The sequence below is a fragment of the Coregonus clupeaformis genome, chromosome 18 (assembly GCF_020615455.1).
Source record: "Coregonus clupeaformis isolate EN_2021a chromosome 18, ASM2061545v1, whole genome shotgun sequence".
Lineage (NCBI taxonomy): Eukaryota > Metazoa > Chordata > Actinopteri > Salmoniformes > Salmonidae > Coregonus > Coregonus clupeaformis.
Window position 1 is genome coordinate 26535374 of NC_059209.1, and position 27031 is coordinate 26562404.

Consider the following 27031-nt stretch of genomic DNA (forward strand, 5'->3'; position numbering starts at 1 on the left):
ACCATTGGCCTCATGGTGAAATCCCTGAGCGGCTTCCTTCCTGTCCGGCAACTGAGATATAGGAAGGACGCCTGTATCTTTGTAGTGACTGGGTGTATTGATACACCATCCAAAGTGTAATTGATAACTTCACCATGCCCAAAGGGATATGCCCAAAGTCTGCTTTAATTTTTTTTACCCATCTACCAATAGGTGCCCTTCTTTGCGAGGCATTTGAAAACTTCCCTGGTCTTTGTGGTTGAATCTGTGTTTGAAATTCACTGCTCGACTGAGGGACCTTACAGATAATTGTATGTGTGGGGTACAGAGATGAGGTAGTCATTCAAAAATGATGTTAAACACTATTATTGCACACAGAGTGAGTCCATGCAACTTATTATGTGATTTGATAAGCACATTTCTACTCCTGAAATTATTTAGGCTTGCCATAACAAAGGGGTTGAATACTTATTTAATCAAGACATTTCATCTTTTCATTTTTTATTAATGTGTTAAAATTTCAAAGAACATAATTCCACTTTGACATTATGGGGTATTGTGTGTAGGCCAGTGATAAAAAAATATCAATTTAATCAATTTTAAATTCAGGCTGTAACACAACAAAATGTGGAAAAGGCAAGGGGTGTGAATACTTTCAGAAGGCACTGTATATGAGGGATGAGGATGGTGAAACTCACCCGGCTCTCTGTTGTATGAAGGATGAAGAAGGCATCTCTCTCCTATCTTCTCCTATCACAGCCACACACACATCTCCTACTCTCTCCTCCGTGCATGATGGATTAAAATGGGCTTGGGATCAGCGGATCGTAGCTCGGGGGCTCCCAGCCTCCAGCGCAGGGGCAGCCCTCGATGGGCCCCTCTGTTATTAAAAGTTGGGGTCAGAGAGGAGAGGCAGCCAGAGTCTGATTAATGGTATAGCAAGTAAATGCTTAATGAAAGTGATTAGCCGTTGATTTAGAAAGAGCTCTCTTCAACTCCAGAGAGTGTTAGGACTCTATTGCTGGCAGCGGACGCTGTTTTCTATTCTGCCTTATTGTTCTCTTGGCTCTCAGGTTTGTTGTTTTCAATGCAAGCCTTTGACAATGTTGTTCCAACATGTTCCAAAATTCATCACCAAAATGGTTCATACAATGATGCACTTTTGCCCCTGTTGTTTTGTGTACTGAGAGAGAGATAACCTTGTGTAAACACAATGTCAACAGTGGGTTACTGGACTCCCCAGAGTAGACAGGGAGGTTTGTAAAGGCTGTCTGATTGGTAGGGGTAAGGTGGAGGAGACCCGTCCTGATCCTGCTGTTGACTGGTGTATTTGAGCATGCTCCAAAGAGCTCCTCTCTCTAATTCATGGATGTCCTGTGGAGAGGAACATCAGCATGGTGGTCAAAACTAGACAAACAATAAATAATTCACTGCTTTGGAATAAGCTAGCATCAACATCCCTGTTAAGCTGACTGGGTTTAGCTGTTGTTGCTACACACAGAGGGTAATGGAGAAAACACAACGATAATTTTAATACAGATTGTTTGAGCTGTGTTGTCATGGTCCAGTGTATGTTTGGTGAATTGTTAATGAAGATGTTATATTATCACATGCTGTGCTACCGTCACTGTGCATTAGTAAGGTCATGGTTTCTGTAAACACCAGCCTGCCTATTTCCCAAGACATACTGTATTTCAGATGACTTTTTTTCTCTCACTCATTGTGATCGAACACTTACTAAAGTGCTACTAGGGGATTTCTGAGCCTTTTTTCATTGATGTCTTCTGAAGAATATCAAGACAATGCTATCACACAGTATATTGTGTTCCAGGAACCACTGACACAAAGCATGTCTTTCAATTCTCATTCATTCACTCACAGCAAGTGACCAGTGACACACTTAAACCAAGGCTGAGCTCCAAACGGTACCCTATATAGTACACTACTTTTGACCTGAGCCTTATGGGCCTTTGACAAAAGTAGTGCACTATGTAGGGAATAGGGTGCCATTTGTGTCCCATACCAGGTATGTTTTCCTACTGTGGTAAATAGATTTTTGCCACAGTAGGGGGGAATGGTGGTGGCACCCTATAGAAACTTGATCTGGTTAGTATTCAGACAGTATAGCTAGTGAGATAGAGATGGGCATTTGAGCTAGAGATGGGCTGGGGCGGGGTGCACTACCGACTACCCCTGTCCTGTGCAAATGTTATGAGGTTCCTTTAGAGGAACGGTGCATCGTTTGATCTCAGTGCTGTCGGTGGGTGAGATGTATGGACCTCAGACTGGCCCTGGGATGGCACTACACCACACCGCTCTCCACACGAACACACAGACACGCACGCACGCACGCACCGACACACCCTGCAACGCCACAATTGACACAAAGGCACAGTGCTATAGCGACGGCAGGCATGCAGGCAGATACAGTGGGGAAAAAAAGTATTTAGTCAGCCACCAATTGTGCAAGTTCTCCCACTTAAAAAGATGAGAGAGGCCTGTAATTTTCATCATAGGTACACGTCAACTATGACAGACAAAATGAGAAAAAAAAGTAGGATTTTTAATGAATTTATTTGCAAATTATGCTGGAAAATAACAAAAGTTTCTCAATACTTTGTTATATACCCTTTGTTGGCAATGACACAGGTCAAACGTTTTCTGTAAGTCTTCACAAGGTTTTCACACACTGTTGCTGGTATTTTGGCCCATTCCCCCATGCAGATCTCCTCTAGAGCAGTGATGTTTTGGGGCTGTCGCTGGGCAACACTGACTTTCAACTCCCTCCAAAGATTTTCTATGGGGTTGAGATCTGGAGACTGGCTAGGCCACTCCAGGACCTTGAAATGCTTCTTACGAAGCCACTCCTTCGTTGCCCGGGCGGTGTGTTTGGGATCATTGTCATGCTGAAAGACCCAGCCACGTTTCATCTTCAATGCCCTTGCTGATGGAAGGAGGTTTTCACACAAAATCTCACGATACATGGCCCCATTCATTCTTTCCTTTACACGGATCAGTCGTCCTGGTCCCTTTGCAGAAAAACAGCCCCAAAGCATGATGTTTCCACCCCCATGCTTCACAGTAGGTATGGTGTTCTTTGGATGCAACTCAGCATTCTTTGTCCTCCAAACACGACGAGTTGAGTTTTTACCAAAAAGTTATATTTTGGTTTCATCTGACCATATGACATTCTCCCAATCCTCTTCTGGATCATCCAAATGCACTCTAGCAAACTTCAGACGGGCCTGGACATGTACTGGCTTAAGCAGGGGGACATGTCTGGCATTGGAGGATTTGAGTCCCTGGCGGCGTAGTGTGTTACTGATGGTAGGCTTTGTTACTTTGGTCCCAGCTCTCTGCAGGTCATTCACTAGGTCCCCCCGTGTAGTTCTGGGATTTTTGCTCACCGTTCTTGTGATCATTTTGACCCCACGGGGTGAGATCTTGCGTGGAGCCCCAGATCGAGGGAGATTATCAGTGGTCTTGTATGTCTTCCATTTCCTAATAATTACTCCCACAGTTGATTTCTTCAAACCAAGCTGCTTACCTATTGCAGATTCAGTCTTCCCAGCCTGGTGCAGGTCTACAATTTTTTTTCTGGTGTCCTTTGACAGCTCTTTGGTCTTGGCCATAGTGGAGTTTGGAGTGTGACTGTTTGAGGTTGTGGACAGGTGTCTTTTATACTGATAACAAGTTCAAACAGGTGCCATTAATACAGGTAACGAGTGGAGGACAGAGGAGCCTCTTAAAGAAGAAGTTACAGGTCTGTGAGAGCCAGAAATCTTGCCTGTTTTTAGGTGACCAAATACTTATTTTCCACCATAATTTGCAAATAAATTCATTAAAAATCCTACAATGTGATTTTCAGGAAAAAAAAATCTCAATTTGTCTGTCATAGTTGACGTGTACCTATTATGAAAATTACAGGCCTCTCTCATCTTTTTAAGTGGGAGAACTTGCACAATTGGTGGCTGACTAAATACTTTTTTCCCCCACTGTATATCCCTCACTGGCAGAGCCCAGGAGCCCCTGGCCTCTCGTAAATCACCTGCAGCCTAACATTGAGCCTCAGTCCACCACACCTCCTCCTCCCTTCTTCCCCTCCACCCCTCTCTCCCTCCGTTCTCCTCCCAGTGTAATTAGGAGGAACATTCTCGCTTCCCGTAAATGTGTCATCACCTCTCTGTGAAACGGCGGCAGTGTGGATTTTTTTCTTCCCCACACTGTATGCGTCCAAATGGCACCCTATTCCCTATATAGTGCACTACTTTTGACTAGAGACCTATAGGCACTGGTCAAAAGTAGTGCACTATAAAGGGAATAGGGTGCCATTTGGAACGCAGACGCTCGTTTTGTATGTGGCCCCCCTTCCTCTCTGGCTCTTTTCTCTTTGTCTAGCTCGTCTACATAGCTAGGCTATATTGTACTGATCTCTCTCTCTGACATTCCAATTCCATTGGTGTAGAGTTTACGGTTGATCACTTGTGCCCCAGTGTTTTTGTGACATACAGAGAGACAGAGGTAGAGATGCCTTTTGTACGGCAGGCTATTTATATTCCTGTGGGTTGGGTGACTCAGACCTTCATCCTTCAGATCAAATCCCTCTCTGGTGTATGTACTTCATTCCAGTCTGTCCTGGTGCACCCACCTATCTAGGCTCCCGAGTGGCGCAGCGGTCAAAGGCGCTGCATCTCAGTGCTTGAGGCATCACTACAGACCCCCTGGTTCGATTCCAGGCTGTATCACAACCGGCCGTGATTGGGAGTCCCATAGGGCGGCGCACAATTGGCCCAGCGTCGTCCGGGTTTGGCTGGTGTAGGCCGTCATTGTAAATAAGAATTTGTTCTTAACTGACTTGCCTAGTTAAATAAAGGTAAAGTAAAATAAAAAAATAGGGACCCTGGGACTGAACCCCTCCCTCTGCAGCTGGTTCCTAGACTTCCTGAAGGGCCGGCCCCAGGTGGTGAGGGTAGCCAACAACACCTCTGCCACGCTGAACCTCAACACGGGGGCCTCTCAGGGGTGTGTGCTTAGTCCCCTCCTGTACTCCCTGTCCACCCACAACTGCGTGGCCAGACACGACTCCAACACCATCATCAAGTTTGCTGGCAACGTGACGGTGGTAGGCCTGACGAGTCAGCCTACAGGGAGGAGGTCAGAGACTTAGCAGTGTGGCGCCAGGACAATAACCTCTCCCTCAACGTCAATAAGACCAAGGAGCTGATCATGGACTATAGGAGAAAGAGGGGAGAGCTCGCCCCATCCACATTGACTGGGCTGTTGTGGAGAAGGTCGAGAGCTTCAAGTTCCTTGGCGTCCATATCATTAAGGTCTTAACGTGATCCACACACACCCGCACAGTCGTGAAGAGGGAACTGCAGTGTCTCTTCCCCCTCAGGAGGCTGAAAAGATTTGGCATGGGCCCTCAGATCGTCAAAAAGTTATATTTACATTTTACATTTTACATTTGAGTCATTTAGCAGACGCTCTTATCCAGAGCGACTTACAGTTAGTGAGTGCATAATATTTTTTCATACTGGTCCCCCGTGGGAAACAAACCCACAACCCTGGCGTTGCAAACGCCATGCTCTACCAACTGAGCTACACGGGACTATGCTGCAACATCGAGAGCATCTTAACTAGCTGCATCACCACTTTGTATGGCAAATGCACCGCCCTTGACCGCAAAGCACTACAGAGGGTGATGCGGACAGGCTAGTACATCATTCGGGCCGAGCTCCCTGCCATCCAGGACCTCTATGTCATGCGGTGTCAGAGGAATGCCCGGAAAATTTCCAAAGACTCCAGCTACCCATGCCATACACTGTTCACTCTGCTACTGTCCGGCAAACGGAACCGGAGCATCGGCTCTCAGACCAACAGGCTCCGAGACAGGTTCTACCCCTAAGCCATAAGACTGCTAAATAGTCAGTGAATGGTACCCAAATTATCTGCACTGACTCTATCTTGCATTGACCCTACGCAAAATCACTCAACTATATATACAGTACACACCAGTGGAGGCTGCTGAGGGGAGGACGGCTCATAATAATGGCTGGAACGGAGGTGATGGAATGGCATCAAACATGGAAACCATGTGTTTGATGTGTATGATACCATTCTACTCATTCCACTCCAGCCATTACCACGAGCCAGTTCTCCCCAATCTCCTGAGTGGCGCAGTGGTCTAAGGCACTGCATCGCAGTGCTAACTGTGCCACTAGAGATCCTGGTTCGAATCCAGGCTCTGTCGCAGCCGGCCGCGACCGGGAGACTCATGGGCGGCGCACAATTGGCCCAGCGTCGTCCAGGGTAGGGGAGGGAATGGCCGGCAGGGATGTAGCTCAGTTGATAGAGCATGGCGTTTGCAACGCCAGGGTTGTGGGTTCGATTCCCACGGGGGGCCAGTATAAAAAAAATATATATAAATGTATTCACTAACTGTAAGTCGCTCTGGATAAGAGCGTCTGCTAAATGACTAAAATGTAATGTAAATGTAATTGAGGTACCACTAACCTCCTGTGATACACACCATATACACTCACACACACTACATTGCCACTCCCACACAAAACCCACACATATTCACATACACTACATATGCACACACACACAACGCATACCGACACAACACAAACACACATACATACACATTACACACACGCACACTCACACACTTTTACACTCATCATTTGCTGCTGCTACTCTGTTCTTTATTTTACTCTTATTATTGTCTATCCTGATGCCTAGTCACTTTACCCTGCCTTCATGTACATACAGTATCTACCTCAAATACCTTGTACCCAGTGGCGGCTGGTGAAAAATATTCTCGGTGGGGCTGTGCCATACTTTTTTTTTCCTGTAACCATCGCGATATATTTTAACACAAACTGCAGGACAGCAGTGCTCAGTGAAACATTCAGTAATTATTTAATGCCAATATTAAAAAGTTGAGGCATTCTTACACAAAAACATATTACACAAACCCAAGCCTTTCATTTGCATTTAAAGTGAACTTTTCACCATTGGTAGTAAACAGGCAACGCAACAGGCATGCTGTCAGAACAGAGTGGAAAGTGGACAATAACATGAAATTATTATAAAGTTTATAGGAAATCTTACACTGTATAAAAGGATGTATAATATAGAAATGGATATCAAGTGGATGAACTCAAACCTTTGACTGGAAGAATAGCATACAGTATTTTATGATCATACTAAATGTGACTAATTGTTAATGTGCTCCAGAACTGCAACAATTAATTGATACAAAACAACATATATACAGTAATATTAGCAAAGACACTATTAAGACTTTCTAGAGTACCATATATAACTGGATTTTTTTATGCTAAGGTCAACTATATACAAAGAAACATGCGGCCAGAGCTGCTCTGTGTGTGTGTGTCTGTCATCTTATTTGTACAGGAATTTTGCCCGTCTGTCCTTCTGAGTGGCAAACCTCTCAATGACCCTTTGATTAAAGTCAGGAATGTCCCTGACAAGTTTCTTCTCCATGGAGAGCATGGCCAGAGCGTTCAGGCGATCCTGTGTCATGCTGTTTCTCAGGAAGGTCTTGATCCTTTTCAGTGTAGAGAAGCACCTTTCTGACTCAGCAGTTGTCATGGGTGTGGTGATGAGGATCTTGAGGAGGCTGGCAGTCTCTGTGAAAGTGCTCTGAAGGTTGTTCTCCATGAAGAACTGGTACAGGGGCACTGCACCACTACAAGCCTTGAACTCACTGTTCTCATAGATGAGGGACAGTTCGGTTTTGAGCTTGGCCTTGTTCAATATGGGGTACGCCTCCACGGTTGTTTCAAGCGCTGTATCGGGGAACTTCACACTGTGTTGTGGGAACAACTCTCCGTGCAATAGTGTTGCGCTGATGAGGTGCTGGGTGAAGGAGAACCTCTCTTTGGCATGACTCAGGATGGTATCACATACCTGTAAAAGATACATCATCAGCTTTAATTTGCAATTAAGCTATTTTGATGCAAGTGATCCTGACTGACACATGCCTATGTCCAACTCAAGTATATGATTACCAAGGTGCTGATTGTTCAGGGTTTTGGCTACATACTACCAGGCCTGAAAAAAGTTCTAGGGGGAAACACTGACAATTACATCACAACTTACCTCTATAGCCAACCTCTGTTGTTCTCCTGGTCCCAGCATCCTCCGTCGCTTGATGGGCTGTTGCTGCTCGTCAGATGCGCTGTCCCCACACAAAGAGGGAATTGAGGCCCTGGGTCCAAAAATAAAGTTTAATTTGATAACTTGCAATCAGACTTCTTAACTCACTGTAATTCCCCCTCAACACACAACCAGTGACTTTTATATATATATATATATATATATATATATATAAGACAGACAGACAGACAGACAGATAGTGTGTATATACACACAAACTATGTCTAGTAACTGCTTTTAACCTGTGATGTACATAATTAACTGATGTTATTACGTTTTAAAGCCTTTTTCTATTACATTTGTGAGAGGGATGCAACATCATTTTGTTCTGCTGTGCACTTAGCAATAAAGTTAATCTTCAATAACAACTAGGCCTCTTCTAGAAATTGACCTGGTGGACACCTGAATAATTATTACAAACTGTGTAGTACTTTCCTGCATTATTATCAACGTCTGATTGTGTCTTCTCTTTCCTTTTAAAATACTAAAACAAATATAATTGTGACGGCTCTATGATAATCACTCACTTTGATGACCAGACACATTTAGGCTTTTAAACTGTTGTAAGTGAACTATTCATCTTTCTAACAACATCTTTATCAGCCAATAGTAAATATAGTTATTTACCTGATTGTTAGCATGCTGTCTGTGAACCTCTGGACAAGTGCTTTAATGAAGACAGGGTCGATGTTCCTCTTCTGCAGCTGGCTGAAAAGCATGTCCACATTTGGCATGATCTTGTGGAACAGTGCCAGGAAAAACAGAAAGCCTCGTCTTCGAGCATCCTCACAAAGCCCCCGCCTCTCTGACAGTCGGGGCATCAAAGTTCCCAGAGTCTCTGATGGTCTGGAAACACGTTAGGAGGTCATCCCTGTACTCGCACACAGTGTTTACAGCGCGACTGTGGAAGTTCCACCGTGTTGTAGAGGCTCTGGGAGTCTATGCGCAACCACTTCGTCAAGCACGGTGGTTCGCTTGGGAGACCTGGAGAAGAAAGCAGAAAATCCTGCAAGGTCGGAAAAGAAAGTACCGATCCTGGGGATGCGTGAAGTAGCCTGCTGCATGATGAGGTTCAGCTGATGTGCATAGCAGTGGACGTAGTGCGCATTTTCGTACACATCCACTATTTTACGCTGCACTCCGCCGGTGGCTCCCCTCATCACACTTGCTCCGTCGTAAGCCTGGGCAATAAGTTTGGCCTTTTGTCCATGTGAGAGTATGGTGCTGAGCCTCTCCAGCAGCGCTGTAGCGATGGTGTCGGCGGTTGCGTTCTCGATCAAAATGAACTCGAAAAAACGCTCTTGGACGTTACTTTTAGCATCGATGTAGCGTATCACAAGCACCAACTGGCAGTGGGTGGAAAGCGTCAGTCGTCTCGTCAGCTTGAATGGCGATAAAATCAGCACTCTTTACTTCCTCCAGGATGTAATCCTTAAGCACTGACAGCATACAGTCCAACAGCTCGTTCTGTATCGTCTTTGACGTGCCCTTAAAAACGGTAGCTGTCTTCAGGTGCTCCTCCAGCACACTGTCGAGGGAGGCAACAAAATCCACTAAGCCCCGGAAAATGCCTGGGTTGTCCGAGGAGTCAGTCTCCTCGTGCCCACGCAAGGCCAACTCAAAAGCCCCACAGAACTTCACACAATCGATAATTTTGGATAGAATGTGCCTGTTTTTATCCACCTCCTCATTGTGTTTCCTCACCGCAATCCTGTGGCCGTCATCCAGCTGCGTAGCAATGTTCACCCTTCCTAATACAGCTAGCTTTACAGAGTTGTCCATGTGTGCCCTGGTGTTCTCATGTTTCTTTACCTTCTCTGACAGGTGCTTCATATCCCTCACTCCGGTACCTGTCCATGCTGAATCTGACCCCGTCGTTTTAAAAAAGCAAGCACGGAAAGCAAAATAAAGCATTAGCATCAGTGCACCCAGCTAGCCAAGCCTTCCTGGTGTACCAGCTACGGGAGAAGCCGCGCATATACTGCTTCCCTTTCTCGCTAGCCTGCTGTCTGATTGAGAGGTCAGGTTGATCTGGGCCCAGCTCTTTCACCCGAACTTTCTCTGACAAAGTTCTCCTCTCAAACGGATCTTGGAGGAGAGATTTCACCGAGTTAGGGTTGGGTCTTGGAGGAGTAACGTTTGCGCTCGCCATTGTCGTCTAGTAAAAATGGCGCCACTGGAGCCCGGTCCTTATTTTATCAGGGGCGAGCTTGGGGCGATAAAATAATCGCCCTCCTTGGATTCGAATTAAAATCGCTGATTAGCTACATTTTATGTCATACATTCATATCTTAAATTAGCAATTGGCTTAACTGCTACGTAGACCCGCCTCCTCGGGGCACTTTCTGTATCACCCAGAGCTGACGAGGCGTTTGACAGGCAGAGGAAAGGTTGCGAATATCAATCAATCAATCAATTTTATTTTATATAGCCCTTCTTACATCAGCTAATATCTCGAAGTGCTTTACAGAAACCCAGCCTAAAACCCCAAACAGCTAGTAATGCAGGTGTAGAAGCACGGTGGCTAGGAAAAACTCCCTAGAAAGGCCAAAACCTAGGAAGAAACCTAGAGAGGAACCAGGCTATGAGGGGTGGCCAGTCCTCTTCTGGCTGTGCCGGGTGGAGATTATAACAGAACCATGCCAAGATGTTCAAAAATGTTCATAAGTGACAAGCATGGTCAAATAATAATCAGGAATAAATCTCAGTTGGCTTTTCATAGCCGATCATTAAGAGTTGAAAACAGCAGGTCTGGGACAGGTAGGGGTTCCATAACCGCAGGCAGAACAGTTGAAACTGGAATAGAAGCAAGGCCAGGCGGACTGGGGACAGCAAGGAGTCACCACGGCCGGTAGTCCCGACGTATGGTCCTAGGGCTCAGGTCTCTCAGTTGGCTTTTCATAGCCGATCATTAAGAGTTGAAAACAGCAGGTCTGGGACAGGTAGGGGTTTCGTAACCGCAGGCAGAACAGTTGAAACTGGAATAGCAGCAAGGCCAGGCGGACTGGGGACAGCAAGGTGTCAGCATGCCCGGTAGTCCTGACGTATGGTCCTAGGGCTCAGGTTCTCAGAGAGAAAGTGAATATGATTTTCTATCATATCTTACACATATTACTGTGTGCATTCCATATTTCAAACACACAAATATTGACATACTGATGTTTTTATTATTATTATTATTATTTTTATTTATTTTTTATTTTATTTTTTTAAATAATTTTATTTAAGGGGGCGGCGCCCTAGCGCCCTCTATCGGCCAGCCGCCACTGCTTGTACCTCTGCACATTGATCTGGTACTGGTACTACCTGTATATACTGTAGCTCCATTCTAGTGTATTTTATTTTACTCCTCTTGTGTTTCTATTTTATTTACATTTTGTATTATTACAGTGCCTTGCAAAAGTATTCATCCACCTTGGCGTTTTTCCTATTTTGTTGAATTACAACCTGTAATTTAAATCGATTTTTATTTGGATTTCATTTAATGGACATACACAAAATAGTCCAAATAGGTGAAGTGAAATGAAAACAATAACTTGTTTCAAAAATGTATACAAAATAAATATAGGAAAAGTGGTGCGTGCATATGTATTCACCCCCTTTGCTATGAAGCCCCTAAATAAGATCTGGTGCAACCAATTACCTTCAGAAGTCACATAATTAGTTAGATTGCACACAGGTTGACTTTATTTAAGTGTCACATGATCTCAGTATATATACACCTGTTCTGAAAGGCCCCAGAGTCTGCAACACCACTAAGCAAGGGGCACCACCAAGCAAGCGGCACCATGAAGACCAAGGAGCTCTCCAAACAGGTCAGGGACAAAGTTGTGGAGAAGTACAGATCAGGGTTGGGTTATAAAAACAATATCAGAAACTTTGAACATCCCACGGAGCACCATTAAATCCATTATTAAAAAATGGAAAGAATATGGCACCACAACAAACCTGCCAAGAGAGGGCCGCCCACCAAAACTCACGGACCAGGCAAGGAGGACATTAATCCGAGAGGCAACAAAAAGACCAAAGATAACCCTGAAGGAGCTGCAAAGCTCCACAGCGGAGATTGGAGTATCTGTCCATAGGACCACTTTAAGCCGTACACTCCACAGAGCTGGGCTTTACGGAAGAGTGGCCAGAAAAAAGCCATTGCTTAAAGAAAAGAATAAGCAAACATGTTTGGTGTTTGCCAAAAGGCATGTGGGAGACTCCCCAAACATATGGAAGAAGGTACTCTGGTCATATGAGACTAAAATTGAGCTTTTTGGCCATCAAGGAAACGCTATCTCTGGCGCAAGCCCAGCACCTCTCATCACCCCGAGAACACCATCCCCACAGTGAAGCATGGTGGTGGCAGCATCATGCTGTGGGGATGTGTTTCATCAGCAGGGAAACTGGTCAGAAATTCTTGAGGGAAACCTGTTTCAGTCTTTCAGAGATTTGAGAATGGGACGGAGGTTCACCTTCCAGCAGGACAATGACCCTAAGCATACTGCTAAAGCAAACACTTGAGTGGTTCAAGGGGAAACATTTAAATGTCTTGGAATGGCCTAGTCAAAGCTCAGACTTCAATCCAATTGAGAATCTGTGGTATGACTTAAAGATTGCAGTACACCGGTGGAATCTATCCAACTTGAAGGAGCTGGAGCAGTTTTGCCTTGAAGAATGGGAAAAGATCCCAGTGGCTAGATGTGCCAAGTTTATAGAGACATACCCCAAGAGACTTGCAGCTGTAATTACTGCAAAAGGTGGCTCTACAAAGCCAAGGGGGGTGAATACTTTCACAAGCCACTGTATTTTGTATCATTGGGAAGGGCTATTTCACGTTAAAGTTTACACCAGTTGTATTCGGCGCATGTGACAAATACAATTTGTTTTTTACATTTGATCCCAATCAACTAAACCATTGCATTCACTAGCTAAAAGCACTAAGAGTTTCTGAAAATCGCTTCAATTTTTTCCCCCTCCGGGACTTAACGATGGCTTCATAGAAGGTCTGTGTATTGCTTTAGGTTGTGGTGGGGCAGTGTTGCGTTTGTCTGTCTGGTCTCTGGACAGCACTAAGTGTCTGTCTCTGTTAGAGAGATGACCATGATAGTCTAATTTGACCTGGAGTCAGAGTCACAATACGTCCTGCCACGGCTGGCCATGGAGCGACCCATGTGTTTAAAATAAGGGGGTCTCTCTCGCTCTCTCCTTTACTAGACCCCGTGCCACTCCAGGAATGTGACCTTCTGCCTCACTGACTAGTTGTGTATATAACCAAACAAGGCCAGACCCTGACCCCCTTCACCTGATTGGATGGCTAAATTGAAAACAGTCAGAATGCTCCATGTGCTTTGTAGTTTAGAGGTGTTTGGCTCTTCAAAGCCTTGCTTTAATTATGCTAATACGTTTCAGGTACTGGTGCGACATTTTTACTGCATGAGTTACAAGCATGTAAATGGCACAGCAAACCAGGACCAGAAGTTTCATTCCAACAATATTTTGGGTTTAAGAAGTACACATTCAAGACAAATGTTGGTGTCTGCCTTGCTTAAAGCCTTGAGATTATCCTCTACACCAATACACATTTTTATTGTAGCCCGGACAAGCACACCTGATTCAACTTGTCAACTAATCACCAGGCCCTGAATGAGTTGTATCATGTATGTTTGTCCGGGGCTACAACAAATGTGTGCTGTTGGGGGTACTCGAGGACCGGAGTTGGGAACCACTGCTCTACACTATGTTAAAGCTCATAGTCTACCAATATGGTTTGGCCAGAGGCGCAGTGAGGGGACCCCGGCTCTGCCATCCGCCACAGAGACTGGCAGGGATTCACAGTGACAGCAGCGTATGTGCACCAGGAGCTCTGTAGGTATACCTGTCACATCAGTCACATCAGTCATGGCAGCCCTGTCATGGTAACCCCATTGCACGCACCGTTTCTACCCATCCAGCAGGTCTGGGACTGGGGCAGGTGTGGGTCTGGGTGACAGAGAGCGAGTTATGCACTGCTTTTGGCCAGTAGCAGACCAAGGGCCTCTTGACTTTGCACATGAAGTCATTACAGCAGGGCAGAGTGGCAGAAGTGAGGTCTGGAATGTGGACTGTCTCACACTCCATGTGTCTGAGTGCAGCTTTGGCGGGATGGAGAGGAAATGATTATTGCCAGAGGAGGAATGTGTCAGAGAATAAGAGCTACTACTGTTGTCTTTCTCTCCCACAGCCTCAATCAACCAGACCTGGGCAGTGTGGCCGTCTGGGGGCTCCAACACCGACACACACAATCATAGAAAGAAAGGGAGGAGAGAGGGGAGAAGGAGTGAGAAAGAGTTTGTGAAATTGAGGAGGGAAAAGGGATTTGTTGGGAAGTGTTGATTGCATTGGCATGTTCAGGGGAATGGCGGCGGAGGGAATGGCGGCCGTTTTACACTATTCTGTGTATTTTTTTGTGCTGATCTTAACTTTTTTGGTACATAATGTTTCCGCCATCGTTTCCTACAGTGCATTCGGAAAGTATTCAGCCCCCTTGACTTTTTCCACATTTTGTTACGTTACAGCCTTATTCTAAAATAGATTAAATCGTTTTTCCCCCTCATCAATCTACACACAATACCCCATAATGACAAAGACATTTTTGCAAATGTATTAAAAATAAAAAACGTAAATATGACATTTACATAAGTATTCAGACCCTTTACTCAGTACTTTGTTGAAGCACCTTTGGCAGCGATTATAGCCTCGAGTCTTCTTGGGTATGACACTACAAGCTTGGCACACCTGTATTTGGGGAGTTTCTCCCATTCTTCTCTGCAGATCCTCTCAAGTTCTGTCAGGTTGGATGGGGAGCGTTGCTGCACAGCTATTTTCAGGTCTCTCCAGAGATGTTTGTCGGGTTCAAGTCCGGGCTCTGGCTGGGCCACTCAAGGACATTCAGAGAATTGTCCTGAAGCCACTCCTGCGTTGTCTTGGCTGTGTTCTTAGGGTCGTTGTCCTGTTGGAAGGTGAACCTTCGCCCCAGTCTGAGGTCCTGAGCGCTCTGGAGCAGGTTTCCATCAAGGATCTCTCTGTACTTTGCGCCGTTCATCTTTCCCTCGATCCTGACTAGTCTCCCAGTCCCTGCTGCTGAAAAACATCCCCACAGCATGATGCTGCCACCACCATGCTTCACCGTAGGGATGGTGCCAGTTTCCTCCAGATGTGACGCTTGGCATTCAGGCCAAAGAGTTCAATCTTGGTTTCATCAGACCAGAGAATCTTGTTTCTCATGGTCTGGGAGTCCTTTAGGTGCCTTTTGGCAAACTCCAAGCGGGCTGTCATGTGCCTTTTACTGAGGAGTTGCTTCCGTCTGGCCACTCTACCATAAAGGCCTGATTGGTGAAGTTCTGCAGAGATGGTTGTCCTTCTGGAAGGTTCTCCCATCTCCACAGAGGAACTCTGGAGCTCTGCCAGAGTGACCATTGAGTTCTTGGTCACCTCCCTGACCAAGGCCCTTCTTCCCCGATTGTGCATGCTCAGTTTGGCCTGGCGGCCAGCTCTAAGAAGAGTCTTGGTAGTTCCAAACTTCTTCCATTTAAGAATGATGGAGGCCACTATATTCTTGGGGACCTTCAATGCCGCCGAAATGTTTTGGTACCCTTCTCCAGATCTGTGCCTCAACACAATCCTGTTTCGGAGCTCTACGGACAATTCCTTCGACCTCATGGCTTGGTTCTTGCTCTGACATGCACTGTCAACTGTGGGACCTTATATAGACAGGTGTGTGCCTTTCCAAATCATGTCCAATCAATTGAATTTACCACAGGTGGACTCCAATCAAGTTGTAGAAACATCTCAAGGATGATCAATGGAAACAGGACACACCTGAGCTCAATTTCGAGTCTCATAGCAAACGGTCTGAATACTTATGTAAATAAGGTATTTCTGTTTTTTATTTTGAATACATTTGCAAATATTTCAGAAACCTGTTTTGTCTTTGTCATTATGGGGTATTGTGTATAGATTGATGAGGAAAAAAATAATGTAATACATTTTAGAATAAGGCTGTAAAGTAACAATGTGAAAAAAGTAAAGGGGCCTGAATATTTCCGAAAGCACTGTATGACTGAAAAGAGCTTCTGGGCATCAGAACAGCTATCACTAACCTCGATTTGGACGAGGACTTCTACTTCAATGAGTCGGAGGTGAAAGCCATTGATTATCACGGACCAGACCCAAATCCCAGACACTTGAAGAAGGAACAGACGACGATATAGAGGACGGCACCCTGATGAGACTGCTGCGAATGAAGAAATCCCCTCTACCCTCTGTTCTATTGGCATATGTGCATTCGCTGGAGAATAAACTGCACAAGCTCTGTTCGAGACTATCCTATCAACAGGACATTAAGAACTGTTATATACAATGCTTCTCAGAGTCATGGCTGAACGAGGACATGGATAATATACATCTAGCTGGTTTTTCTATGCATCGGCAGGACATAACAGCAGAGTCCGGTGAGATCGGGGGGGTGGTCTGTCTCTTTTATTAACAGCTGGTGAGCGATCTCTAATATTAAGGAAGTCTTGAGGTTCTGCTCGCCTGAGTTAGAATACCTCATGATAAGCTGTATACCATACTATTTACAAAGCTGTCTATTTACCACCACAAACAGATGCTGGCACTAAGACTGCACTCAAGGAGCTGGATAAGGCCATAAGCAAACAAGAAAATGCTCATTGAAGCGGCGCTCCTAGTGGCCGGTGATTTTAATGCAGGAAAACTGAAATCCGTTTTACCTCATCTCTACTAGCATGTAACCTGTGCAACCAGAGGGGGAGAAAACTCTAGATCACCTTTAGTCCACGTACAGAGACGGTATACAAAGCTCTCCCCCACCCTCCATTTGGCAAATCGGACCATAACTCTATCCTCCTGATTCCTGCTTACAAGCAAAAATTGAATACGGAAGTGGTCCGATGAAACGGATGCTAAGCTACAGGACTGTTTCGCTAGCACAGACTGGAATATGTTCTGGGATTCATCTGATGGCATTGAGGAGTATACCACATCAGTCAACGGCTTCATTAATACGTTCATCGACGACGTTGTCCCCACAGTGACGTATGTACATACAGTTGAAGTCGGAAGTTTACATACACCTTAGCCAAATACATTTAAACTCAGTTTTTCACAATTTCTGACATTTAATCCTAGTAAAAAGTCCCTGTCTTAGGTCAGTTAGATCACCACTTTATTTTAAGAATGTGAAATGTCAGAATAATAGTAGATAATAATAATAATAATAATAATAATAATAATAATAATAATAATATGATTTATTTCAGCTTTTATTTCTTTCATCACATTCCCAGTGGGTCAGAAGTTTACATACACTCAATTAGTATTTGGTAGCATTGCCTTTAAATTGTTTAACTTGGGTCAAACGTTTCGGGTAGCCTTCCACAAGCATCCCACAATAAGTTGGGTGAATTTTGGCCCATTCCTCCTGACAGAGCTGGTGTAACTGAGTCAGGTTTGTAGGCCTCCTTGCTCGCACACGCTTTTTCAGTTCTGCCCACACATTTTCTATAGGATTGAGGTCAGGGCTTTGTGATGGCCACTCCAATACCTTGACTTTGTTGTCTTTAAGCCATTTTGCCACAACTTTGGAAGTATGCTTGGGGTCATTGTCCATTTGGAAGTCCCATTTGCGACCAAGCTTTAACTTCCTGACTGATGTCTTGAGATGTTGCTTCAATATATCCACATAATTTTCCTTCCTCATGATGCCATCTACTTTGTGAAGTGCACCAGTCCGTCCTGCAGCAAAGCACACCCACAGCATGATGCTGCCACCCCCGTGCTTCACGGTTGGGATGGTGTTCTTCGGCTTGCAAGCTACCCCCTTTTTCCTCCAAACATAACAATGGTCATTATGGCCAAACAGTTCTATTTTTGTTTCATCAGACCAGAGGACATTTCTACAAAAAGTATGATCTTTGTCCCCATGTGCAGTTGCAAACCGTAGTCTGGCTTTTTTATGGCGGTTTTGGAGCAGTGGCTTCTTCCTTGCTGAGCGGCCTTTCAGGTTATGTCGATATAGGACTCGTTTTACTGTGGATATAGATACTTTTGTACCTGTTTCCTCCAGCATCTTCACAAGGTCCTTTGCTGTTGTTCTGGGATTGATTTGCACTTTTTGCACCAAAGTACGTTCATCTCTAGGAGACAGAACGCGTCTCCTTCCTGAGCGGTATGACGCTTCATGGTCCCATGGTGTTTATACATGCGTACTATTGTTTGTACAGATGAACTTGGTACCTTCAGGCGTTTGGAAATTGCTCCCAAGAATGAACCAGACTTGTGGAGGTCTACACTTTTTTTTCTGAGGTTTTGGCTGATTTCTTTTGATTTTCCCATGATGTCAAGCAAAGAGGCACTGAGTTTGAAGGTAGGCCTTGAAATACATCCACAGGTACACCTCCAATTGACTCAAATTATGTCAATTAGCCTATCAGAAGCTTGTAAAGCCATGACATCATTTTATGGAATTTTCCAAGCTGTTTAAAGGCACAGTCAATTTAGTGTATGTAAACATCTGACCCACTGGAATTGTGATACAGTGAATTACAAGTGAAATAATCTGTCTGTAAGCAATTGTTGGAAAAATGACTTGTGTCATGCACAAAGTAGATGTCCTAACCGACTTGCCAAAACTATAGTTTGTTATCAAGACATTTGTGGAGTGGTTGAAAAACGAGTTTTAATGACTCCAACCTAAGTGTATGTAAACTTCCGACTTCAGCTGTATCCCAACCAGAAGCCATGGATTACAGGCAACATCCGCACTGAGCTAAAGGCTAGAGCTGCTGCTTTCAAGGAGCAGGACACTAATCCGGACGCTTATAAGAATTCCCGCTACGCCCTCTGACGAACTATCAAACAGGCAAAGCATCAATACAGGACTAAGATCGAATCCTAGTACACCGGCTCTGACTCTAGTCGGATGTGGCAGGGCTTGCACACTATCACGGCTTACAAAGGGAAACCCAGCTGAGAGCTGCCCAGTGGCCAGAGTCAACCAGACGAGCTGAATGCCTTCTACGCTCGCTTCGAGGCAAGCAACATTGAACCATGCATGAGAGCACCAGCTACACGTTGACATTCACAAGTCCACAGGGCCAGACGATTTAACAGGTCGGGTACTCAGAGCAGTGACATTTTCAACCTCTCTCTGACCCAATCTGTAATACCTACATGTTTCATGCAAACCACCATAGTTCCTGTGCCTAAGAATGCCAAGGCAACATGTCTAAATTATTACCGTCCGAAGCACTCACATCTGTAACCATGTAATGCTTTGAAAGGCTGGTCATGGCTCAAATCAACACCATCATCCCAGAAACCCTGGACCCACTCCAATTTGCATACCGCCCCAACAGATCCACAGATGACGTAATCTCTATTGCACTCCACAATGTCCTTTCCCACCTGGACAAAAGGAACATCTACTGTACGTGAGAATGCTGTTCATTGACTACAGCTCAGCATTCAACACCATAGTGCTCTCCAAGCTCATCACTAAGCTAAGGACCCTGGGACTGAACACCTCCCTCTGCAACTGGATCCTGGACTTCCCGATGGACCGCCCCCAGGTGGTGAGGGTAAGCAACAACACATCCGCCACGCTGACCCTCAACACGAGGGCCCCTCAGGGGTGCGTGCTCAGTCCCCTCCTGTATTCCCTGTTCACCCTCTACTGCGTGGCCGTGCACGATTTCAACACCATTATCAAGTTTGCCGACGACACGACGATGGTAGGCCTGATCACTGACGACGATGAGAAAGCCTATAGGGAGGAGGTCAGAGACCTGCCAGTGTGGTGCCAGGACAACAACCTCTCCCTCAATGTGGGCAAGACAAAGGAGCTTATCGTGGACTACAGGAAATGGAGGGCTGAACACGCCCCCATTCACGTTGACAGGGCTGTAGTGGAGCGGGTCGAGAGCTTCAAGTTCCTCGGTGTCCACATCACTAAGGACCTTTTAATGGTTCAAACACACCAACACAATTTTGAAGAGGGCACGACAACGCCTCTTTACCCTCAGGAGGCTGAAAAGATTTAGCATTGGCCCTCAAAAAGTTATACAGCTGCACCATTGAGAGCATCTTGACTGGCTGAATGACCGCTTGGTATAGCAACTGTGCTGCATCCGACCGCAAGGCGCTACAGAGGGTAGTGCATATGGCCCAGTACATCACTGGGGCCAAACTCCCTGCCAACCAGGACCTCTGTACCAGGCTGTGTCACAGGAAGACCCTAAAAATTGTCAAAGACTCCAGCCACCCAAGTCATAGACTGTTCTCTCTGCTTTCGCATGGCAAGCAGTACTGGAGCGTAAAGTCTGGAACCAAAAGGCACCTCAACAGCTTCTACCCCCAAGCCATAAGACTGCTCAACAGTTCATCAAATGGCTACCTGGACTATTTACATTGACCCCCATTATGATGTATTCATTTATCGTAATTGTCCCTTGCACTGTGTCTATGCAAACTCACTAGACACACACACATACTGCACTGACACACACAGTCTTGTCTAACTAACCTTGTGGGGACACACAATTCAGTCCCATTCAAAATCAAATTTTCCCTAACCCTTAACCCGAAAACCTAACCCTAAACCTAACCCTAGCTCCTAACCCTAAACCTAATTCTAACACTAATTCTAACCTTAACCCTAAATCACCTAGAAATAGCATTTGACCTTATGGGGACTAACAAAATGTCCCCAATTGGTCAAATGTTTGTTTGTTTACTATTCTTGGGAGACTCCTGGTCCCCACAAGTATAGTTAAACTCCTCCACATACACTCACACACACAAAATACACACAGACATGCATATTGACGCCACATACACACACACACACACACACACACACACACACACACACACACACACACACACATAGACACACTTTCACACTCTTCACATACGCTGCTGCTACTCTGTTTATTATATATCCTGATTGCCTAGTCACTTTTACCCCTACCCACATGTACATACTGTATTACCTCAACTACCTGGTACCCTGCACATTGACTCAGTATTGGTACAACTTGTATATAGCCTTGTTATTGTTTTTGTTGTGTTACTATTTCCTTTTTATTCAGAAAATATGTGTCTTACTTTTTAACTCTGCATTGTTGGGAATGGGCTCGTAAGTAAGCATTTCACTGTAAAGTCTACACCTGTTGTATTCGGCGCATGTCACCAATAAAATGTGATTAAATTTGATTTCTGTGAGTGCCAAAATGATTGTATTCAAGTATTGTGGTGTTGAATTGATGAGTTTTAAGGAGGAGTAGCATTCTGAGATGGTATAGGCATCCTAAGCTATACTTGCCCTTTCCTAGGCCTTCCAAACACCGGCAGGCTAGTATGTTATTATTTCACTGAATAGGGAGAGAAAACTCCCTTTGTTACAGTAATGGGAAGAGAACATAGTCATCCTCAATATTGCTCAGTTGACATTTTCTTGGAAAGAATTGCATACTGTTGACAGTCATGAGATTCCGTTTTTGCAGGCTCTGCTACTGTGAGCACACACATCCTCATGTACTGTAGCTATCAGACTGGTGCTTGTTCCAACCTTGCTGATAGACCTGCATACATTTACCAGAAGGAGATGGTGTCTCGCAGCTTGTCAACTGATTTAGCTAGTTCCTCTCTCTCTCCCTCTCGCTCTCTCTCTATTTCTGTCACCCTCTCCCTCTCACTCCCCCTCTCTTCTCTCTCTCTCTCCCTCTCACTCCCCCTCTCTTCTCTCTCTCTCCCTCTCACTCCCCCTCTCTTCTCTCTCTCACTCCCCCTCTCTTCTCTCTCTCTCCCTCTCACTCCCCCTCTCTTCTCTCCCTTTCACTCCCCCTCTCTTCTCTCTCTCTCTCCCTCACCCCCTCTCTTCTCTCTCTCTCACTCCCCCTCTCTTCTCTCTCTCTCCCTCTCACTCCCCCTCTCTTCTCTCTCTCTCCCTCTCCTCCTTTTCTCAGGGAAGCAGAAAACATGATATTACCAGATGCAGCTTCAGCTGAGGTGTCTGTCAGTGCGAGGCATGTTGCAGTACATTAACCTTTTCTCCAGCTGTTCCCAGACAAATACAGACCGACAGACAGACAGGCAAGAAAATGACTAATTGTGTTTGATGACCTGCGATGGATTTTTTATAACTTATTTTTTTTACGCGCTGCTCAGTGTTGCAGAGCGCCTAGCACCGTGTCATGGGTAATGTGAGAATATTGTAAAGGCTATGTTGTCGGTAAATAATTAAGTGTGTAATTTGAAGATCATAAAATGCTGGGATGCAGACTGCGGTTTTATGTAAAATAGTCTCTCTTGAAGACTGACTCGAGTAGTTGTTTTCCACAGAGAAGTGAACTGATATAATACTATGCACAGCTAGGGAATGCAAACCTCAGCCATTTCCCTTTCTTCTGAGGATTTTGGCCTTTTTTGTATTAGGTATTTTTTCCAAAGTGTAGTCAAGCCTTCACAAAGTTGTGTCCTATAAAGAAAAGTCGCTTGCTTGAGCTCCTGTCTTAGTCTTGGCCAAGTACATTTACATGATTAGATTAACATTCTTCCTCACTTTGGGTCACAGTATTATAGCTGAATTATTTTACGCCGGCAGTTTTCCCCCCTCATATCAAGTGCAGTAAGTGAAGGAAAGGGATCAAAGAGTTGAGAGAGAGTGTGTAAAAACTTGCAGTGTAGGGTGCCCTCCCCTCTTTTGGGGAAGAGCGCTGTATCTCTCTCTCTCTCTCTCTCTCTCTCCAATTCAAAGGGATTTATTGACATGGGGAAACATATGTTTACATTGCCAAAGCAAGTGAAATAAACAATCAGAAATAAACAGTAAACATTACACTTTAAATGTTATATTATGGCTATGTAGAGTGTTGTTACATTAACTACAATAGTTAAAGTACAAAAGGGAAAACAAATCAACATAAATATGGGTTGGATTTACAATGGTGTTTGTGCTTCATTGGTTGCCCTTTTCTTGTGGCAACAGGTCAGAAATCTTGTTGCTGTGATGGCACACTGAAGTATTTCACCTAATCGATATGGGAGTTTGTCAAAGTTGGATTTGTTTTTCGAATTCTTTGTGGGTCTGTGTAATCTGAGGGAAATATGAGTCTCCAATATAGTCATACATTTGGCAGGAGGTTAGGAAGTACAGCTCAGTTTCCACCTAATTTTGTGGGCAGTGTGCACATAGCCTGTCTTCTCTTGAGAGCCAGGTCTGCCTATGGCAGTGGCGGTCGGTGTCATTTAAGATTAGGAAGGATTTTTTTTTTTCATGAGCATGGCTTTATTTCTATTACAGCATATTGGATGACTGTCATTCATATTCCATTCACCCAGCTCAATGTAACATCGATAGGTTTAGGCTACTACATAATACTCAAATTTAGTCCAAATAGTTGCAAACAAGAGTTTCTATTGGACAAATTCAGGTATGTCCCTGTTATCCCTGTTTCATTCCGTTTGCTTCCGTTTATGAAATGTTTTTCAACAGAATTGGCGGAATGAATACACCCATGATCACCCGCAAACACAGTTCACTTTCGTAGCAGCCACATACTGTACAAACAGCATGATCACTTTGCTTGTTGTATAATTCCTTCTCACATCTACACGCTCTCCTCCTCTCACCTTTTCCATTCGCTTGTGACCAGGCGAAAAAACCTTTCCAAGCCAAACCTCCATAACATAACCGCTAACCGCTACACACAGCCTACATCGTTGTCACCATATTAGCTAACATCATAGTCAACATAGCTACTATAACTAATGTTTTAGTAAACCTGTTACAATTATGCAGTACAGTGTACAGGAAGCAGTTTAGCAGTTACACTGGCGGGCCCCGGTGGCAATAAATTAGTAAAAGCTTTCCTTGACTTGGAAGTGTTACGCTGTTGGATAGCCATAGCCAGCTAGCTAACATAGCATACCTCTCTGTTTGAGCTGGCTGTTTGAGTAGGCTAAACTAGCTAGCTGCATTTGTTAGCTAAGTAAGTGAAAGTGAAAAAAATACAACGAAAAATAGCTATCTCTCTCTCTCTCTCTTGCTTCTCCTTCATTTTTGAAGAAATTAATTTGTTCAAAACTGTTCAACTATTGTATTTCTCTCTCTTTGAGTCAACTACTCACCACATTTTATGCAGTGCTAGTTAGCTGTAGCTGTGATGCGTGATTTGAAGGAGTCAGGCGCAGGAGGGTAAATCACAGTATACAGAGTTTATTCCGTAATACAGCGTTAACCAGTCCAGTGCGCAAAACAGGCACACTGGAACAAACAGGCACACAGGGAAAATACCCGGCAATACAAAATACGCTGAGCTCAACCAAGCTACTATCTGCTCACAATAAACAATCACCCACAAGGACAAGGGGGCAGAGGGAACACTTATACACATACTAATGAGGGGATGTGAACCAGGTGTGTGTAATAGACAAGCCAAAACAAATGGAATGATGAGATATGGAGCGGCAGTGGCTAGATGTCACGTTCGCTTAAGGAGGAGGACCAATGCGCAGCGTTGAATGCGTACATATTATTTATTAAACAGATCACCTGATCAAAACAACGAACGAAACGTGAAGTCCTTCGATACACACAAACCAAAAGGAACAAGAAACCACAACACAAAGTGAAAAGACCGATAGTTAAATATGGCTCCCAATCAGAGACAACCAGCTGACACTCGTTGCCTCTGATTGGGAGTCACTCAGGCCAACATAGATATACAAAACATAGACTTACACACCCTGGCTCAACATAACATAGTCCCCAGAGCCAGGGCGTGACAGTACCCAAAGGCGCGGACTCGGCCGCGCCAAACAACCACAACAGGGGGAGGGACCGGTGGGCACTCCGCCTCCGCGGATCCGGCCCGGACATGACCCAGGCACGGGTTGTGCTGGACTGACGACGCACACACCTGGCTTGATGCGTGAGGAGGAACGGGCCGGACCGGGCTGACGAAGCACACCCCTGACTTGGTGCGGGGAGCAGGAATGAGCCGGACCGGGCTGGCGACGCGCACCACTGACCTGGTGCGGGAGCTTGGATGGGCCGGACTGGGCTGGCGACGCGCACCACAGACTTGGTGCGGAGAGCAGGAACGGGCCGGACAGGGCTGACGAAACGCACCATAGACTTGGTGCGGAGAGCAGGCACGGGCCGTGCCGGACTGACGACGCACACCACTGGCTTGGTGCGGGAAGCTTGATGGGCCGGACTGGTCTGGCGACGCGCACTTACAGACTTGGTGCGGAGAGCAGGAACGGCGTGCCGGACTGACGACGCACACCACTGGCTTGGTGCGGGAAGCTTGATGGGCCGGACTGGGCTGGCGACGCGCACCACCGACTTGGTACGGAGAGCAGGAACGGGCCGGACAGGGCTGACGACGCCACCACAGGCTCGGTGCGAGAGGCAGGAACAGGCCGAACCGTACTGGGGACACACGCCACTGGCCCTATGCAGGGATCAGGAACGGGCCGGACCGGACTGGTAATACACCCCAGTACCTCTCGCCGTGCCTCCACACTTTCCTCTCCTCTGTGACCAGTGGCCCCCTAACCTGGCGGCCTCCTCTTCACACCCGCTGGACCGCTCCATCGCGGCCTCCTGCTGCCCCCGTCGTCCACGCCGTGAGCCCCCCCCTAAAAAAATTCTGGGGTTCTCTCCTCCCCGTGGACCAGGCCTCCCTAGCTCTCGCCAGACTCTCGATCCATTGCTTCATAGACCAGCCTCTCTCCTCTTCACTTAGCGTGGCCCAGCCGAAACTCCTACTCCCCTGATCCAAGGTCCTTCCTCTCTCCTCTTCACGCTGCTTGGTCCTGTCTTGGTGGTTTCTTCTGTCACGATCGTCATGGAGAGACCAAGGCGCAGCGTTGCGGGTGAACATATTTATATTTATTAACTAGATCACACGATCAAAACAACGAATGAAACGTGAAGTCCTTCGATACACACAAACCAAAAGGAACAAGAAACCACAACACAAAGTGAAAAGACCGATAGTTAAATATGGCTCCCAATCAGAGACAACCAGCTGACACTCGTTGCCTCTGATTGGGAGTCACTCAGGCCAACATAGATATACAAAACATAGACTTACACACCCTGGCTCAACATAACATAGTCCCCAGAGCCAGGGCGTGACACTAGAAGGCCGGTGACGACGAACACCGAAGCCTGCCCGAACAAGGAGAGGAGGCAGCTTTGGAGGAAGTTGTGACAGTAGCTTATGCTTTCAGTACAAGATTAATTATCTGATCCTTTGATGGACAACATATCAGTTCATGCTGCAAGAGCTCTGATAGGTTGGAAGACGTCCTCTGGAAGTTGTCATAATTACTGTGTAAATCTATGGAAGGGGGTGAGAACCATGAGCCTCCAAGGTTTTTTATTGAAGTCAATGTACCAATAGGAGGACGGAAACTAGCTGTCCTCCGGCTACACCATGGTGCTACCCCAGAGAGTGCTGTTGAGGCTACTGTAGACCTTCATTGCAAAACAGTGTGGTTTAATCAATTATTTGGTGACGTGAATATATTTAGTATAGTTTTATCAAAAAGGCTAACTTTTTTAAATGTTTTACTATTTTTATTTTTATACAATTCACTGAGGAGGATGGTCCTCCCCTTCCTCCTCTGAGGAGCATCCACTGGCCTACGGCGGCCTCTCTCAATATCAAGGCTATGCTCACTGAGTCTGTACATAGTCAAAGCTTTCCTTAATTTAGGGTCTGTCACAGTGGTCAGGTATTCTGTTTTTTTGTTAATTATGTGTCAAGTAATTCTCTTTTTGTTTTCTCAT

General features: G+C 45.4%; 1 protein-coding gene across 1 annotated transcript in view; it reads left to right on the forward strand.

Annotated features, from left to right (window-relative positions):
- Nucleotides 1–27031, forward strand: part of LOC121530643 (armadillo repeat protein deleted in velo-cardio-facial syndrome homolog) — a 344238-nt gene that overhangs the window by 159212 nt on the left and 157995 nt on the right. The gene's annotated exons all lie outside the window — the stretch shown is intronic.